This window comes from Ahaetulla prasina, chromosome 2 (genome assembly GCF_028640845.1).
Source record: "Ahaetulla prasina isolate Xishuangbanna chromosome 2, ASM2864084v1, whole genome shotgun sequence".
In the NCBI taxonomy this organism is placed as follows: Eukaryota; Metazoa; Chordata; class Lepidosauria; order Squamata; family Colubridae; genus Ahaetulla; species Ahaetulla prasina.
The window spans coordinates 76,021,698-76,041,529 of NC_080540.1; the positions used below are offsets into that span (position 1 = coordinate 76,021,698).

Sequence of the window (19,832 nt, forward strand, 5' to 3'; positions counted from 1 at the left end):
GCTTGCAAGTTAACAACTAGAATAGAATTCTGACCATAGAATATCCTATGCAGGTGTCATTAGGTGAGAGAGAAATTGCAGCTGAAGAACAAAATATTTTATCCTGACTCAAAGGACAAAGACAAACCATTATGTTGAAGGAAAAGGCAACCAATTCATTTTCTTGAGGCTGGTCAGCCAAAATATATCTATTCACTCAGAGTATTTCTTTTAAAAAAACAGCAGCTGAAGAGATATATATATATATATATGTCTTTGGTTGTTCGGGTTTTCTCCCGTGTAAAATTGGAAGTGTCTTGGCGACGTTTCGACGAAGTCTCATTCGTCATCTTCAGGCTTCAGCTTTGTGCTTCTGGGAGCAATATGAGCTTCAATGTGAGCTTCAATCACACATTGCTCCCAGAAGCACAAAGCTGAAGCCTGAAGATGATGAATGAGACTTCATCGAAACAATGCTTTCTGTACCAAAAATCCACTTCCTTGCCTATAGAAACTAGAAGAAAAAGGACTCTGTAATTAAGCTTTCTCCCTGCTATTGCTATTGTAGCATCCTGTAGATCTCAATTCTTAACAATATAAGAATGGCATTATGTATGCCCATCATTTAAGAATGGCCAAAAGAACTCTGAGCTCTTCACTGAAAAATATGAAGGACATGTTTAAAAAAACAAAACCAGGCACTCCACAAGGTTCTCTTTGCTGTATGAGTTTTGGAGGGAGCTTTGAGGGATTTTGAAAAAAATCACTGCTTCATGATAAATAAGTCAAAGAGACTCTTGTTCCATCAACAACATAGCAGTTAACAATTTCCATGCTTTTTAGGTCCAGGGCAGACAGATAAACATCAGAAAAACTGGGGAAAGGACAGTAGAGGAGAGAGGGCTGAAAGACTAATCTTTTCCATTCAGCAGCTTCTAGCTACTGAGAATGTCTGTTTCCTGATATAATAAGCCTCACTGACTTCCAGGAACAGAGAGTTAAACTCCTCTGTTTTTCCCAGCAGCATATGAGGGAGTGGCTAGAGACTGCACAATTAAGTTCCTGGAAAATCCAGAAAAATAAATCCTTGCCAAGGCTACAACATTTCCCTTTCCCACTCTCTGTCTGTCTTTGAGCTTGGCAACTCCCTAGGCAAAAATAAGCTTTGCACACAAAATGTCATAGGTGGTAATGGACAGTAATTGCTTAAATGAACAAAGACTAAAATATGAAACATATTATAGTGATTCTCCTAAAATCAACAATTACATCTTAAGTAATTTCCCACTTTGGAAATGTATGGTCATGTTAACTTTCATTTTTTATTATAAGATCAGAGCTTTTAATAACATAAAAACAAAAACATAATTGTTTATGTAAAATGAAACAGGCACAAAAAATCAAATGCAAACAACTTGCTAAGAACATTAAATAGTGGTATGCTGGGCCTGAATGGAAATCTAGGTGTTTTTATTAGAAAATAGCTTCAAAAGCAGTGCCGCTTACTTTTGAGTAGAATAGGGCTTCCAATTGGCTATAAATTGTAAATATTATTATTGCCTTGACATTTTAAAACTTTTTTTAAAAAAATTGGGAATTCAAAGACTAGAAGTCAACAGAAAACCACAGCATCTTATTTAACCTCAAATACAGCTGAATTCCTGAGTTCCTTAGGAATTCTACTTAAAACAGTCTTACACAAATCTGTTCAGATATAGGTAAGCATATATGGGATTCAATCCAGGGGTGGTCTTCAAAAAATTTAGCAAGGGTTTCTCTGCCCGGTTTCTGGGTGGGAATGGCCATGGTGGGTATGGCCTAGTTGGCCTTCTGCACCATGGTAGGGGGGTATTTTTGTCCTCCCTGGGCTTCGGAGGCTTTCCTCGAGACTCAGGAGTTTGAAAACGGCCTCCCCAGGCTCCGGAGGCCAGAAACGGGCTCATTTTCGGCTTTCCTGAACTTCCAGTAGTCCTGTTTTTCATCCTCCCTGAGCCTCCACATGCACCCTGCACTTACCTGCATCCAAAACGGGCCACATGGGGATTCCTGGGAGGGGAGGGATGGGGTAGGTGGGGCCAGCCAGGATTTGGGGGTTCTCCAAACTGCACAGAATCTTAACTAGAGGTTCTCCCGAACCCCTGCGAATCCCCAGCAGCCCACCCCTGATTCAATCTAAATATAAGAGTTTGTTTCAAAAGTCTCACTGAAAATGATCTTTGAAATATAACCATGCTTATGTAAATTAAACATTTTTCAGTGACAAGATCTCTGCTAGTCCATGTTGAAGCTGCTTTATGATCAATATATCATTCCAGTTCCCATTTCCAGAGTAGATCTTTTCTGTGGAATTATATCAATTACTTATTAATCCCCTATGGAAAAGACAGAAAGCATTGGCCTCCTCTAGCTAGAAAGTAAAACTGAACTGTTTAACGAAAACATTCAAGAGGCTTCTTTGTCATTCTTGCTTAAGAACCTGAAAGGGAGATAAAATGAGTGTCTATGCTTCATCTTGAATTTGAAGATTTCTGAAAACTAAGCTGGAAAAAAAAGAGCCTAATTGTGGAATATTAGTAGACCAGGCAATCCTCTCCATATTTCTAAGTAGCTGCAAATCTAAGGCTAGAATTTAAATATGCATATGGTGGAGTTGGTAGAGTTCTGAATGAAAGGCACAATATGAGGGTAGAACAAGAAGCAATGAATTAATGAAACTGATCAAGGAGAGAAGCAACTTAGAACTAAGGAGAAATTTCCTGACAGTCAGAACAATTAATGAGTGGAACAACTTGCCTCCAGAAGTTGTGAATGCTCCAACACTGGAAGTTTTTAAGAAGATGTTGGATAACCATTTGTCTGAAGTGGTGTAGGGTTTCCTGCCTGGGCAGGGGGTTGGACTTGAAGACCTCTGAGGTCCCTTCCAACTCTTATTATTATTATTATTGTGTACCTACAGGTAAACATGGATTGCTCCTTTGCGGTGATGATCAGCAAGAACAAATTCATATATTTTGGGCAGGACAGTCTAGAAAAAAATGACTGCTTGGCAAGTTGAGAAAGGTCAAAGAGAAAGAAAATGGAAAAGGTGGATTGGTGGAATCAAAATAAATTACACTGTCATTGGAAGAATTACAGGTTATTAGAGAAACTAATTGAGATGGTGTGCATTTGTCTATATAAAGTCACCAGGAGCTGAGCTCACATTTTTGACATCTAACTAACAAACTGGCATGAATGGGGTGGTGTATGTAATTTTATTGTTGCAAAAGCATTGGCAATATGGAGCACTTTTTTTTTTTAGGTTAAGCATTACACAGATCAGAAGCATGGACACAGCATAAGCACATTGATTTTTATTAGCCTTACCAAGACCTGGGTATTGCATAACATTACAAACTTGTGTAATCTGTCAGTTTCTGTATCTGTACTGTAATCATGTCTTGAAAGTAAATACCATGAGTGCTTTGAAAACGATTCTGACATCCAAGGAAGAGAAATTGAAAAAGGCTTTTCAGAATGTTGTGAAATGATAGCTCTAGATGCAATGGTTTTTTCTTTTTCTTTTTTTTTTGCAGTCTGCAAAAGGTTGTAAATCATCCTTTCTTTAAAATGTTCCAGTGCTTCTCTGTTGGTAAATGCTAATAATAAAGGGAGGGGTGGGGGGAGTTCAGAATTGCCAGAAGTGCTTTTCTTTCATAGCACCTTGCCCTGTGGAACATGGTACCCCGCTGGCCACAACCTTGCTGGCCCTTCATAGAAGACCAGGGTCTTTGTCAATTGTTCCATTTTAGATTTTTCCATGGTGACTATTGTAGGTTTCTTTTTGTTTGCTAATAGCAGTTATTCTATTGTTCTATCGAGCCACATAGAGTCACATTCACATGATGGCCAGCCATATAAATAAATAAATGGAAAAGCATCTCCTATACATTTATAAATCTCACAATTTCAGAACATTGAGAGGCCAAACTAATAATCTGGAAGAATATGATTACATTGCTTACCTTTTCAGATGACACCAATTTTTTCTTATGTCTGAACTACTAATAATGAGGCTACTAGTTTTTTATAGTCATGTAGCAGAATATTGTTTTCCTCAAATAAATATGCTCCAAATATTAAATATTGCTCGGTTTTCGAACTGCATGGTTCTATAATAGTAATTCTTTATTGATTAGCCATATTTGGCTATATCAGAATAAAAAATATATATTAGAGAAGAGCTGTAGAACCATGTTAAAAGCAGACTAAAAATAATTAAAAGAAAATGCAGACCATAATTCACTCCTACAATTTACCCCAATCATATCTACACACATAGTTTCCAACTGTACCATTTTGTTCAGAAAAATGCTGCATATATGTAATTTGTTATTCTGACTGCACAAATATTTGTTTTAATATAAAGATCCTAGTATGCCGTTCATCTAATGTACACTGCAAGATAGTAATCTCTCTCTTTCTTATACAACTGACATTCGAATATATATGTGTTCTGTTTTCTGTCTCTTGTTGTTGTTAGTTGCAAAGTCGTGTCCAACCCATCGCAACCCCATAGACAACATTCCTCCAGGCCTTCCTGTCCTCCACCATCCTCTGGAGTCCATTTAAGCTCACCTACTGCTTCAGTGACTCCATCCAGCCACCTCGTTCTCTGTCGTCCCCTTCTTCTTTTGCCCTCAATCTTTCCCAGCATTAGGCTCTTCTCCAGTGAGTCCTTCCTTCTCATTAGGTGGCCAAAATATTTGAGTTTCATCTTCAGGATCTGGCCTTCTAAAGAGCAGTTAGGGTTGATCTCCTCTAAGACTGACCATTTTAGGGACTCGCAGGAGTCTTCTCCAGCACCATAGTTCAAAGACTCTGGGGCTCCACAAATATAAGTACATTCATTATAAAGGACTTGGTTAAAACTTACTTATTTAATCATTGTTTCCAGATGTTCAAATCTTGCTCAAGTACTTACCTCCTTGTTAGAGCATTTTTGTTTTTAAATACTTGGCAATTTGAAGGTATCTTTATATCAACACATCCATTTCAATGTGCCAGCCTTACCATGGATGACTATACAGTATCTCTGTGACATTCAATATCCAAAATTATCTATGCAGCATTTTTGTGTTCTGGAGATAGGAAACAGAGAGACCACAACTCCTGTACAATCCAAGAGATCTATAGCTGAGATTTGTTCTGTTCCAACAGCCATACTTTTGGGAATCTGCTGGTTTTCATTATATTGATTTTTCACCAATTATTGCATGCCCTGATTTTACACAAATAACAAATTGTATAAATTCCTAATTTGGCTTTAACTACAGTAGCTGATGACTGTTTATACATACCCAAGTTTCTTCTCAGATGCTACACAACCCAACTTGCAGATACAACAGTAAACCAATATTGTTAGCATACAGCAATATGTTGCAATGTCTGCTAAATGCCTTAAGCATTTAGGCAGGATCCTTCAATAGTACTTGTAGGCTGTTAACTGTAGACTGAATAGCAGTTGTACTCTTGACTTGTCCCTTTGTATCGCTCCTACTTATCGTAACTCCATTAATCCCAAACTGTAGTCTCAAACAAGTATGTGTGTGAAGGGCTTTGATCACTACCAACAGTCTGGGTTCCATATTTTGCATTAAGTTTTATAAAGATATCAAAAAGATCGCATTTAATGATAAATTTTATAATAAGATGTTTCAAAACAAAGCAATTGTTGATAGTGGATCAACTCTGTCCAAAGCCAGCTTGTTATTTGACAAGAATGTACTTTCCAGCTACCCAGCTCATAATTCTATTCAAAACGAATCTGTTCTATATTTTAGACACTATGAAACTAATGGGGCTGTAATTGCTAGAGTCCTTTTTAGCCTCCCACCCTTTTGTATATAGAAACTAGTATTGCTATTTTGCACTCAGCTGGAATATATCAAGTATTAGTTATATGTTTGAATAAATCCACTGAAGGAAGGGCCCACCAGTCAGGGTATTTTTTGAGTAGCTTGGCTGGTAGAAAACACAGGGGGTTTATTGCTCTTCAAATCCTTTATGAAAGAGATTAGGTCTTGATTTCTAATACTGATGGCCAGAGGGCTAAGTCTTCAGTAGGTAGTAAGTCACTATTTAAGAACTGTTCCCAAGCTGGTTCTGAGAAAGCAAATAAGACATGATAATAGTCACCCAAATCCTCAGCAGAGAGAGGTGTGCTGAATATAAATCACTTTTCCTTCAGGAATCAGTGCCAAAAATATCACCTTTTTAATCACCTTTTGCTGACAGCTCAAATTGCTGACAGCTGACCAAATTGAAGCAGTACGGCATTTTCTTTGATTTAATGAGTTTCCTATATTCTTTTCTTAGAGATAGCATCTTAACTTGAATATATACAGAGGAATGCCTCTGAGCAAGTCTCATAGCTGCCTTTAATTTCTTTTTCATCAAACATTCATTGTCAAACCATGGAGGTCTACCCATAGGCAAACTTTTGAAGTTATTAGTTTCGTTATTAGGTAAAATTTTGTGAATGCGTTGGAGAATGACTGCCAGCCAGCTGTGGGTGGATTGTTAGGGATAAACTTTGAACTGGGGCTATTCAATATTCCCTCATGATCTACTTTGGACTATAATAAACTTTTATTCTGATCTACCTCTGAATTATTCAGAATTTTATTCTGACCAACCTATCAGTCAAGTTATATGATCTTTAGGGCGAACAGCCTAGGAATTTCACACTCACTGGCTAATCAGTGCTTTCTTCTGTTGGCTAGACAACGACCTCTAAGAAAAGAATGGTTTTACTTTTCAATACACAAATAAAATCTAACACACTGCTCACACAGCCTCAGTGGAAGCTGTATCCTTGCCTTCCAGAATATGAAGCTTACATTTAAAAATCAGTGACACCAAGTATATACCAGCAGTATTATTTTTTGTTATCGCTTGAAAACCAATATGGGTGATTATTAAAACATTCATTCTGGAGACTACTATATTGAGTGAAAACATGAAAAGATTGGCCAAGTGTATCATTTAAAATTACCAATAATTATTGCTTGGAATGCCAAATAATTATTTCTTTCAGCATTATTTCTAAACGTATCCAATAGTCAGAACTGTAATAAGCAGATATATTTATGAGAATATAAACATCTACTACTATAAACTCAAAATGTTTATGTCTGAATTTCACTGCCAGAATTATGCAGATTATCCTTGTTACATTATTTCTCACCTGCCATTTCAATTCTTCCATAATAAGAATTGAGAAATGAGGCTCACACTTTTTTCTTTAATTTTTGCACAGGAGTATACTTGGGTTATTCTCTCCTCTTAGCCGAGTTTCATGTAAAACATTTATCTCAAATTCAGAAAGGAATCTCACCAAATCACTATCAGCAAATTCTTCCCAGCCACCTTACATTCTAAGCTACAATTTATATGGGTCTCTCAAAAACAAAATATTCTGGACTGGGATGGTGCGTAGAAGAGGAATATTCAGACTGTTGATTTCTTTCTGAGGCTGAAACAATATTGGCAATGCTTCCTGAATATACACAATTATTATAAAATCTAGCTTTCCTCTCATTTTCTAATTGCTTGGCTTGAGGAAAATAGAATCAGACTGAGGGCTTATAGCAGAAAATTGCCCAAATCAGGGTTTCTGTGGCTAGAGTTGGCTTGCAATTATGGCTAGGTGTGGATGGAGCATCAACTTGGGGAATAGGATCAGGGTTAGGGCCCATTCTAGAGCCAACTAATAGAAACATTTATGTTTGATTCTTTAGACCAGAGGTCCGCAACCTTAAACATTCAAAGAGCCATTTGGACCCGTTTCCCATAAAAAAGAAAACACTGGGAGCCACAAAACCTGCGTGGGCATGGCAAACTCAATGTCATTCACTCCCACCCAGTCACATGACTCCCCCAGCCACGCCTACCCATGCTTTGTGGCTCCTGGTGTTTTCTGTGGGAAATGGATCTTTCTCTCTACCTCCCTTTCTCCCACTCTCTCCCTCCCCCCTCTCTTTCTTTCTTTCTTTCTCTTACTCTCTCTCTCTCCCTTCTCTCTCTCATTTGTTTCCCTCTCTTTCATTCTCTTCCTCCAGCTCTCTCTCATTTCTCTTTCTTTCTCCCCTTCTCTCTCTCATTTGTTTCTTTTTCCTCTCTCGTTCTCTCCATCATTTTCTCATTTCTCTTTTTCTTTCCCTCTCATTTGTTTTTCTTTCCCCCCTCTTTTTCCTTCTTTTTTCTTTCTTTGTTTTTCTCTCATCCCCCCTCTCTTATTTATTTCCCTCTCTCTCATTCTGTCCCTCCAGCTCTCTCTCTTTTTTCTCTCCCTCTCTCTCTCTCCCCTTCTCTCTCTCTGATGAAGGTATCTTTTCTTTTATGTACGCTGAGAGTATATGCACCAAGACAAATTCCTTGTGTGTCCAATCACACTTGGCCAATAAAATTTTCTATTCTATTCTATTCTATTCTATTCTATTCTATTCTATTCTATTCTATTCTATTCTATTCTATTCTATTCTATTCTATTCTACTCTACTCTATTCATTTCTCTCTTTTTCCTCTCTTTCATTCTCTCCTTCCATCATTTTCTCATTTCTCTCTCTCTTTCTCTTTCTCTCCTTTTCTCCCCCCCTCTCCCCCGTCTCCTCTTTCTCTCTCTCCTCTATCTCTGTGTCTCTTCTCTCTCTCTTGGAAAGCTGAGGCTGGTCTGACCTGGTGAGCTCTCCTTGGGGCTCTTCGCAACTCCTTTACTTTCTTTTTTGCAGCTTCGGAAACTTTTCAAAAAACTGACCATGAGCTGCGGCAGCAGCTTCTTCTCCTCACACAACCACCTGGCCGCTTGTTGCAGGGCCAGGAGGGCGCGCACAAGTGGGGATACCCTCCTCAAGTGAGCGGCGGGGCTCGGCCAAAGTGCAGTGAAGGCACTTAGAGCTGGTGGGTTGAGCAGCTGATGGGCGAGCGTTTTTGGTGAGGGGGTTACAGCTTTCTCCGAGCATGGCAGTGGGAAAAGGAGGCTAGCCCCACTGAACCTCACATGTCCACCCCACGGATCAGGCTCAGAGAAAGCCATAGTGCCCTCGCCAAAGACGCTTCCCAATCAGCCGGTCAACCCACCAGCTCTGCGTGCCTTTGCTGCACTTTGGCCAAGCCCAGCCACTCACTTGAGGAGGGTATCCCTGCTCATGAGTGCCTTCCCAGCCCCACAACAGATGGCCAGGGGGTTGTGTGAGAAGGAAGAAACCGCTGCCGTGGCTCATGCTCACTCCTCAGCTGCGGACCTGTCCCCCTTTCCGTCGTACCCTCCTCACGGATCCCATTCCCACCCCACCAGCCCTCATGTTAGTGAGGTTGGCATCAGGCATGACTGGGTTGGGCCAGTGTCTCGGGGCAGAGCAGGTCACATGACTGGGTCAGCAGGGAGCCATAGGAGAAGGGTCAAATGTGGCTTGGGAGCCATGGGTTGCCGACACCTGGTTTAGACTGAAGCTTGGAAGCCAGTTGTAATAGGTCATCAACTAAAGACTTATCATCCAAATAATTAGGTGTCTCATTGACCTACTGGGTATTCTTTTCTTTTATATAGTTTTATTTTGGAATGGAATGCCTTTATTTATTAGGGATTTTCTACTTTTAGAGACTGGACTTAACAGCATTTCCACAGCAAAGCAGCTAGAAAGAAATAAGGTAGAAAGAGACTCAAGTTGCACCATTGGCTCATTGCAACATAAGTCAAACCTTTTCAAGCTTGCTTAAAAGCAGTCGTCATTCCTATGGGGAAAGATGGCAAATTGTTGAGTTAAATCTCCCCATCTTCCAAAAAGTCATTTGAAACAGCTATCTTTCCTTTAATTAAATCTAGGGCATTTCTTTCTCTTTATCTTCTTCTAATCTTGCCATTAAAACAATTCTCCATTTTACAAATAGTGGATGGTTGTGATTAGAATCTCTAGAACTTGTGTCTCCCTCCCTCTCTGACTTGGTTCTCTTCCCAGAATTTAGCAAGGGCTGCATACAGCTGCTATAACAAGACACGTATTGGCAGAATGCAGAATCTCCTTAAAAAGTTACTAAGTTTGAAACACATCCATGGAAAAAAAAAACTGCCTAAAAGTGAGCATTATCCTTTTAGATCTACTGTATGCCTGGTAAGAAGCCAGAAGTTTTCTGTAAGCTCATTAGAGTATATTTTACAATGAAAAAGTTGTGAAAGGGAGCATATATTGCCTGTCTGTTGTGTCATCTACCTTCATGCAAAGGAGTATCAGCAGCTTAAAGCAACATCCTGTGTCTCTGCGAAGTTAGTTCCTCCTCAGTGTCTCCTTTAACTGGAAACTTTTGTACAGTCCATTGAGGTCAGTTTTGAAATATAGCAGCTGCGGTTTGATTCTATCAAATAGCGTCAATAGTTTTCTATTAAAGTCTTTAACTCATCTATTTTTATTGGTATCCAGAAGTTGACTGAATATAGAAACAACTGTTTGAGCTGTTAAAAGGCAATTCTTAGCTATCAATTCCAAGTCTCCTTTCAAATAACTCCTAATCTAAGCAGCATCCTCCCCTGTACCTGCTATCAGAGCCACTTCTTCAGAGGAAGGGTGATTGCCAATAATCCACTTCCTAGTTGAATGAGGAATAAGAATGAGGAATAAGAATGATTCATGAAGAAGGGAGGGAGACTTTCATGCAGTGTTCTTAAGCAGGAATAAGTCCTCTATTTTTGGTTGCTAGAAGTCATCACAGTCTGGTCTTGTTTGGGATTTCCTCTGCTGAATTTCATGCTTAGGCTTCCCTTTGATCTTTCTTTTCAGGTTCTTGTTTGTTCCTGGTATATAATTTTGCATCCTCAGTTAGCATTTGAAATTATGTAGAACAATCTAGGATACCAGGAAATCTTATTTCTAATTACAAAGAATTAAAAATAAACATGAAAGAGTAATAAGGAACTGGAAAAAAAACCAGGAAAAATACTAAAAGTACTTTATTAAAACTACATAAAAGAACTAAAATGAACAGAAAATCAGGAGCTCTTTAAAGAGCTGTCACTCTGTTGTTATCTTAAGTGGGAGTCTATCTTCACTGCCTCAGTTCTATAACAATTACAAATAGGTTACCCTACTTAAGATAAGATTTATGTTATTGACTGGAGCTAAATATTTTGCCACAAAACCTCCAGGAAATATTTCTTGAATATAAACTGTTTTTGAAGGCTTATTATTTAGTTTTTCTTCTTAAAAATCAATATTTTCATCTCAATTTTTAAATTATTCATTGATTTGTATTTCATAATTTTGTCACAAAACCTCCAGGAAATTCAGGATTATAACGTTTGGTCTGGGGCTTAATACCCAAATAAACATTGGGATTCTCTGCAGACCACCTTATTATTTTTTTAAAAATAAACAATTTCCATTTTTTCCCCAATATTATTTTTCTTTCCTCTCCTACTCCTTCAAGCTGGAAATAGCTTGTTATTTTAACCAGAACATTTAGATCCCTCAATAATTATTTCTTAAAAATGAGCTGTTTTCTGTTTTTCCCAGATTCAGCACATACCCGTTTAGTGGCTAGTCACAAAATGTTATGAATTTTAACTTAACATTATTTGGACTCAATCTATGGAATTGGTTTATGGCTTATGTCATCTGATAAAATTGAACTAATTAAATCATGTGGGCATAAATAGAGTGATAAAAAAATGGTTTTATACCATCTTGTTTTGGGTTATGCAGAAGTGGCTCCCAGTAAACTATATCTCTCAGCACACAATATTTTGAAATCATTCTAGACCAGGTAAAGGAAAACGTTACATTTTTGTTTTCTTTATAAAATTCTTTTCAAGTTTATATAGATGATGACAATATTGTTGTTGATGATAAGTCCACATCTATCCTCTGTAACTGAAGGTTATGGACCAAACCCCACCATGCTAGTCTACTTCAACTGCTGTATTATATTATATATATGTTTATATACTATATAATCTTTTTATATGATGTTGTGACAAAATAAATAAATAAAATAAATAAATAAATAAATTAGCTCTTATCTATTTAGACTGACATGCACAAATACAAGCCATTGAAAACTAACAGCTATTTTTGAAGCCAGTGGAAGGTAGGAAAGTAAAAACCAACTTACCATGGCCAACTCGCCATGGGACAACTTGCCACAGGACAAAAGTTATATAACATTGAAGAAATAGTGAAATATAATCATTAAAAGAAAAGATGCAAAAGGAGAAACAAAATGAAATGCGAATGACATAAATTAAAATAATTGATTAATTATTTCAAATAATTAAAATCATGGGACATGAATTGTCCCATGGCTGGCTACGGTGAGTTGGTCATGGAGAATTGGCAGCAGTGAATTGGCAGCAGTGAGTTGGCCATGGCAAGTTGGCCAAGGTGAGTTGTCCCATTCCAAAGTGAAAGGAAGTTAAACTTTTTAAAAAAGTTAGAGAGACAGCTTCAGTAATAAGGAATACTTTTTCTCTGTACGTATGTAGGTGTGAGGAGAGGAGAAATGAATATTCGGAAAGTAACGGATAGTATAAGAATAAAAATGACAGAAATACCCCAAAGCGTCTTGGATGATGAACTATATGGTGTTTTGTGTGTGTGGAGGGAAAATAATATATATGCAAATTTTAAGTTAAGACAGAAGATTGCTCAAGACCTTAAAAACACCCTGATTTCTAGGAAACCAAAAAGACAGATGGGCTCTGATGGTGGAAGAATATTTAAATTTTCATTTCACTTTTGTATAGAATTTGATGACAACTATTAGTTAATCTCTATATTTTATTGTATTCTATGCAAAGCAATCAAAATAGATAATCTAGTAAGCATAAAGAAAGGTATTGATTGCTTTGTTGGAATCAAAGACAAAATCAGGAAAGAAAAGAAGGTGGAAAGTTGATAGTAATACACTTTAACTACAGTCACTTAAGCATACTTTCTTCAAGCCATACACAATTTAATTGTGGTTAGAGGAGGCTTACTAAAATCTTAATAAATCCAAGATATTCCAAGATTATTTATGCTAGGATGAATTAATACTTATATAGGCACAGTTATGTGTATTGAGAGTTTTGCCTCATTTTGGGCATTCAAAGAGTTGGTTTCATAGCTCCCATAATAGATTTCATGGAAAGACAGTTTTATGAATTGTCACAAAGAACTACACCAGACAGTGGAATTTTTATAGTTTCTTAGGTTTCCTGGAAAGTTGTCTGCTGAATCACGTGAACTTTCAATATATCATTAAGCCAGTTATTGAATCATGGAGTTGGAAACAACCTCAGAGATTGAATTCAACCTCCTGCTTAAGCAGGCTCTGTTAACGCATTTCAGAAAGATGACTATCTTGCTTTTGTTTGAAGTCCTCCAACGAAGGAGAACCATTGAGGGACAGTTCTTGTCATCAGAAAAGTAGCTATAATAGTTAATCTGAAATTATTTTTCTATACATTGGTTCTGGTTCTGTCCTCTTGGGCAACACACAGATATTTTCAGTCCCTAAATATATATGACAACTTTTAGAAATCTGAAGACTCTTATATTTGCTCAGTCCTTTCTTCTGTTGGCTAAACATAATTGTTTTTTTTACAACTTGGCTTCCATATCTGGATTACCCTGAATCTGCTCCAGTTTTTCAATGCCTTTTTTAGACTGAAGTTCCGAGAAATGGACATAGTATTTTGAGTGGGGCTTGGCCAAGGTAGAGTGAAATAATTTCTTCCCAGGGATTCTGATTGTATCAATGCATTCCAAACTAATATTTTCCTTTTTAGTAACTGGTTCTCTTTACCCAATTGTCCACCATCCAGATTGCTTTCACATAGAATCAACTATCCTCAAGTCAGTTTGTCCCTATCATATAGTCTTGATTTTATTTTTCCTACCTAAAAACAGGACATTGCATTTATCTTTGTTAAATTTCATCCTGTTTTTTGATCAACTCCTCAAGCATGTTTAAATAGTTTGAATGTTCTCTTTCTCTTCTAAACTGTTAGCTACTCCTCCTAATTTTGTGTTGTCTGAAAATTTGATACCCATCTTGTCAACCCTCATGTAATTAATCCAAGTATTGAACATCACAGGACCCAGAACAGCTCTGTGGGATTCTACTAAATACTACTCTCCAGTCTAGTGTGAAGCCATGTTATTTCACTTATCTTTAACATATACATTAAACCAAACCATTATCCACTGGGAAAGAAATAATTGTATGAGAAGAAAATGAATCACTCTGTATAATCATCTTGCAGCAGCTAATTAGGTAATATAATATAATATAATATAATAAATTAAATATAATATAATAAATATAATATAATATAATATAATATAATATAATATAATATAATAAATATAATATAATATAATATAATATAATATAATATAATATAATATAATATAATATAATATAATAAATTAAATAATATAATAATATAATATAATATAATATATAATATAATATAATATAATATAATATAATATAATATAATATAATATAATATAACATAACAACAGAGTTGGAAGGGACCTTGGAGGCCTTCTAGTCCAACCCCCTGCCCAGGCAGGAAACCCTACACCATCTCAGACAGATGGTTATCCAACATTTTCTTAAAAATTTCCAGTGTTGGAGCATTCACAACTTCTGCAGGCAAGTCGTTCCACTTATTAATTGTTCTAACTGTCAGGAAATTTCTCCTTAGTTCTAAGTTGCTTCTTTCTTTGATCAGTTTCCACCCATTGCTTCTTGTTCTACCCTCAGGTGCTTTGGAGAACAGCCCGACTCCCTCTTCTTTGTGGCAACCCCTGAGATATTGGAACACTGCTATCATGTCTCCCCTAGTCCTTCTTTTTATTAAACTAGACATACCTAGTTCCTGCAACCGTTCTTCATATGTTTTAGCCTCAGTCCCCTAATCATCTTTGTTCTCTGCACTCTTTCTAGAGTCTCAACATCTTTTTTACATCGTGGTGACCAAAACTGGATGCAATATTCCAAGTGTGGCCTTACCAAGGCATTATAAAGTGGCACTAACACTTCACGTGATCTTGATTCTATCCCTCTGTTTATGCAGCCCAGAACTGTGTTGGTTTTTTTAGCAGCTGCTGCACACTGCTGGCTCATATCTAAATGGTTATCCACTAGGACTCCAAGATCCCTCTCACAGGTACTACTATTGAGCAAGGTACCACATATACGGTACCTGTGCATTTTGTTTTTTTTTTGCCTAAATGTAGAACCTTACTTTTTTCACTGTTGAAGGTGGTCTATTGTTTCTTCAACTTCTTTGTAGAGGTGGCATTTGCTGTCTGTTGCTGTCTTCTCAGTTCTGGCTTTGCATGCATTTGTTGAGCCTTCCTTGTCGATAGCTTTATTTTTCTTTCAAATCGATACACATGCAATTTTCGGAAGACAGATTATTGTGAAGGATATCTTAAATATAATTCTTTTAATTACTTTTTGGGTTTGTAACTTTTAATTCATTTTATTTACAATAATATACTTAATTTCTTTCCCATTGTACCAATACCTAATGTGGACCTGTTTCTTATATATTTTATAATTTTAGGAAGAAATAACTTTCTCTGATTCTAATTAAATGAGAACTGACCCAGTAATTAGAAATTAAAATATAAAATAAAATACTCTCCTAAAAGGAGAGTAATCCTTCTCTGTCTGTGTATCCTGCAATTCTTAATTGTTTGCATGCATGACACAGGTTTATAACCTGAACCTATAAAACTAGATTACAGTGTGATCTGAACAGATTCCAAATGCTTTAAGTTCTGATGATTCAGTGATTTTCTAGTAAAGAAACAGGCAATGTGTGAATGTGTGAAATGTGTGAAAATTCTGGCATGCACACACTCATTATCACAGTCCTTTGCCTTAGAATCTCTTGTACTATAGGCAGAGATGGAAAATATAGCTCAGTTTCTAGGTTTCTGGTTGAGTTCCTGTTCAAAAAAATACAACATACTGCCTAATTAAAAAGGTAAAGGTTCCCCTCGCACATATGTGCTAATCGTTCCTGACTCTAGGGGGCGGTGCTCATCTCCGTTTCAAAGCCAAAGAGCCAGCGCTGTCTGAAGACATCTCCGTGGTCGTGTGGCCAGCATGATTCAACGCCAAAGGCGCACGGAACACTGTTACCTTCCCACCAAAGGTGGTCCCTATTTTGACTACTTGCATTTTTTACGTGCTTTCAAACTGCTAGGTTGGCAGAAGTTGGGACAAGTAACGGGAACTCACCCCGTTACACGGCAGCACTAGGAATTTGAACCACTGAACTGCCGACCTTTTGATCGATAAGCTCAGCGTCTTAGCCCCTTGAGTCACCGCGCATCCCGCTACTGCCTAATTAAAAGGAGGTAAATTTAGATCATGCAATAAAAAATGATAAAGGCTGGTTTCATCACATTGGGAGGATCATTCTTTAATAAACTGAAAGTTTACGACATGCCAGTAATTATCTTAATATGAATTCAAACTTAATTTATGAATGTTTCTATTATCTAGTGGATAATGGAAGATATTACAGTAGTAAAAGCAAAGACAACGTGTTCCAGTATAGCCAGTGCTAATTGATAAAAGACACACTGACTCTCTGAAACCTAGTTAGTTGTTGTACTTGTCTATATTTGTCTGAAGGCGAGAGGAGGTAGGGTCGCTCTCTGACAGACCAGATACAAACTTCCCGGACGAATATCCATTTTATATCTACAAAACTATAAATTGAAGGATTTATATGAGGACATTTTATATAGCAGCTTTTATCTATCCTAACTAAGATAATTAGAGAGTAATAGTAGTAGTTGTAGTAATAGCAGTTTAATTTGGACATATTATCAGTATGTAGGTTATCACTTTTAGTTAGAGTTTTGTAAACTCCTACTTGTTTCACACACCCATGTTTCATATTTCAAACACCATAAAGCCTTCTCATCATACAGACTGATGCAACAGATCAGTTAAACAAATGGGTTAATGCAGTCTTTCCCAACTAAATATTATTTAGACATATGAGGATTGCATTCCCAGAATTTCTTGCCAGCATTACTGAAAATGCACAATATTATTAAAGCTGAAGTATACAAAGGTTGATTAAGAATTCAATTAGTTGTCACTGAAAACATGGCTTAAAGTTGGTAGATACCATTAAAAATATTCAGATGGTAAATTAGAACCTGATAGCTCACTTAATGGTAGTTATAAAAGAAAAATGCATATGTTTATTTATTTTTAAAAAATTGTATGGCCACCCACTCATTCTCTGTAATACTGGGCAGCTTTCCAAAATGTGTAATATTTTTACTAATAGTACTGTATTTTTGTTACTTTAAACATGTTTTAAACAATGCTGGTGAGATTACTGGAGTAAACTATATACGGTATTTACACCATATTTATTTATTTTATTTATTTATTTATTTTATTTTGTCACAACAATATATGTAGGTATCATACAAAAAGATTATATAGTAAATAAACACATATATGGGTAAATATAAGGAGGTATAAGCATATATATAGGAAGAAGAAAAGAAAAACAATAGGACAGGAACGGTAGGCACGTTTGTGCGCTTATGCACGCCCCTTATGGTCCTCTTAGGAATGGGGTGAGGTCAATAGTAGAAAGTTTTTGGATAAAACTTTTAGGATTATGGGAAGAGACCACAGAGTCAGGTAAAGTATTCCAAGCACTGATGATTCTGTTACAGAAGTCATATTTTCTGCAATCTAGATTAAAGCGGTTGACATTAAGTTTAAATCTATTAGTTGCTCTAGTATTATTGCAATTAAAGCTGAAGTAGTCTTTAACAGGAAGGACATTACAATAGATGATTCTGTGAGTTAAACTTAGGTCTTGTCGAAGGCGATGGAGTTCCAAGTTTTCTAAGCCTAGGATTTCAAGTCTGGTGGGATAGGGTATTTTATTGTTTTCAGAGGAATGGAGAACTCTTCTTGTAAAATATTTCTGGACACGTTCAATTGTATTGATGTCAGAGATGTGGTGAGGGTTCCAAACAGGTGAGCTGTATTCTAGAATTGGTCTAGCAAATGTTTTATATGCTCTGGTTAGTAGTGTGGTGTTTTTGGAAAAGAAGCTACGCAAAATTAGGTTTACAACTCTTAGAGCTTTTTTTGCTATGTAGTTGCAGTGGGCTTTGGCACTTAGATCATTTGACATGAAAACTCCAAGGTCTTTGACAGGATGGGGGTCGTCTGTAAGGTAATGTCCATCTAGTATGTATTTAGTTTTTGGGTTCTTTTTTCCTATATGTAAGACTGAGCATTTGCTGGTTGAAATTTGGAGCTGCCAATTTTTAGACCAAGCGGATAGATGATCAAGGTCGTTTTGAATGATAGAAGTATTGTCTGTGGTGTTAAATAGTTTGACATCATCAGCAAAGAGAACACAATTACTTGAGATGTGGTCACAAAGATCATTAATGTATAGTATAAAGAGTGTTGGTCCAAGGACGCTGCCTTGAGGAACGCCACTCTTGACAGGAACAGGATTTGATAAAGCATTGCCAATTTTGACCACTTGTTGTCTGTTAGACAGAAAAGCAGATATCCATTTGTGGAGGGTCCTGAGATGCCATAGGATGTTAGTTTTAGGAGAAGTTTATCGTGTACTACTGAGTCAAAAGCTTTGCAGAAGTCTATGCAGATTGCATCTATTGATTTGCCTTGATCGAGATTTGAAGTCCATATGTTTTTGCAGCGGAGAAGTTGTAAGTTACATGATAATTTTTTCCTGAAACCAAATTGTTTGTTGGAGAGTAGGTTGTTAGTTTCTAAGTGTGAGGTAATGGATTGGTTGATGATAGATTCCATGACTTTGCAGGTGACGCAGCAAAGGGAGATCGGTCTGTAGTTTTCGACTAAGCTGGGGTCTCCTTTTTTGAAGATAGGGATGACTGTGGCTAGTGACCAAAGTTTGGGAAGAGAACTGGTAGTGAAAGCTTTATCAAAGATAATACTTAGGGGTTCTGCTATATTAATGGAAAGTTTTTTTAAGAAGTATGCACATAGTCCATCGGGTCCAATAGAAAGCGATGGGTTTAAGTTGTGAAGAGCTTTTCCAACATTATCTTCTGTGAAATCTATATGAGTTAAATCATCATAGTCATTGCTGGTTCGTTTGTGGAATGTCGGATATGTGTTATCGGAGTTAACAAAAACTGAGCCAAAGAAAATGTTGAAGAGGTTTGCTTTGACTGTTTCGTCATTGCATTCTTTGTTGTTAGAATCTTTTAGTGGTGGGATGGATCTTGAGTCTTTAAGTTTATTGTTGGCAAAATTATAAAAGGCATGATTGGAATTTGTGCGCAGAAGGTTCTCTTCTTGCTTGGTGTGGTAATTTGTGCATTCAGTTTTTATTTGGTTGCATATGTTTCTGTAGCGGTTTTTGAAATTTGTAACATAGCCTTTTTTGTTTCTTTTCCAGAGGGATTTTTTTTTTGATTGAAGTTTTTTTATTGATATGGGTAGTTTGTTTTTCTTGGTCATGGTAGTCATTTGTGGTACATATAGTTTAATGACTCTATTGATTTCAAGTAGGAAGGCTCTATAGTGGTCTTCAGCGGTTATGCAGGTTGCAAACAGATTTTGCCAGTCCAGAAATGAAAGATCGTTGTTTATAAGGTCGTAATTGGCTTTTTTGAAGTTGCAGATGGGAGTACTGTTGTTATGATGATTTAAGTATGGACGTATATTGAGACGAAAATCTATCATGCAGTGGTCACTGTTGGAAAAAGGTTCTTTAATCTGTAGTCCGTAAATTGAGTTTGAATTGTTGCAGAAGATGAGGTCAAGGC

General features: G+C 36.9%; 1 protein-coding gene across 2 annotated transcripts in view; it reads right to left on the bottom strand.

Moving 5' to 3' along the window:
* The window catches only part of HEMK1 (HemK methyltransferase family member 1), a 179,874-nt gene that overhangs the window by 86,533 nt on the left and 73,509 nt on the right, over positions 1-19,832 (bottom strand). Inside the window, exon 12 of one of the 2 annotated variants that reach the window (XM_058174006.1) lies at positions 571-3,617. The exons of the other annotated variant lie outside the window; for it this stretch is intronic. The gene's annotated coding sequence lies outside the window, so the exon portion shown is untranslated. Of the gene's footprint in view, positions 1-570; positions 3,618-19,832 lie in introns of those variants that run through there. 2 annotated transcript variants of the gene reach the window in all.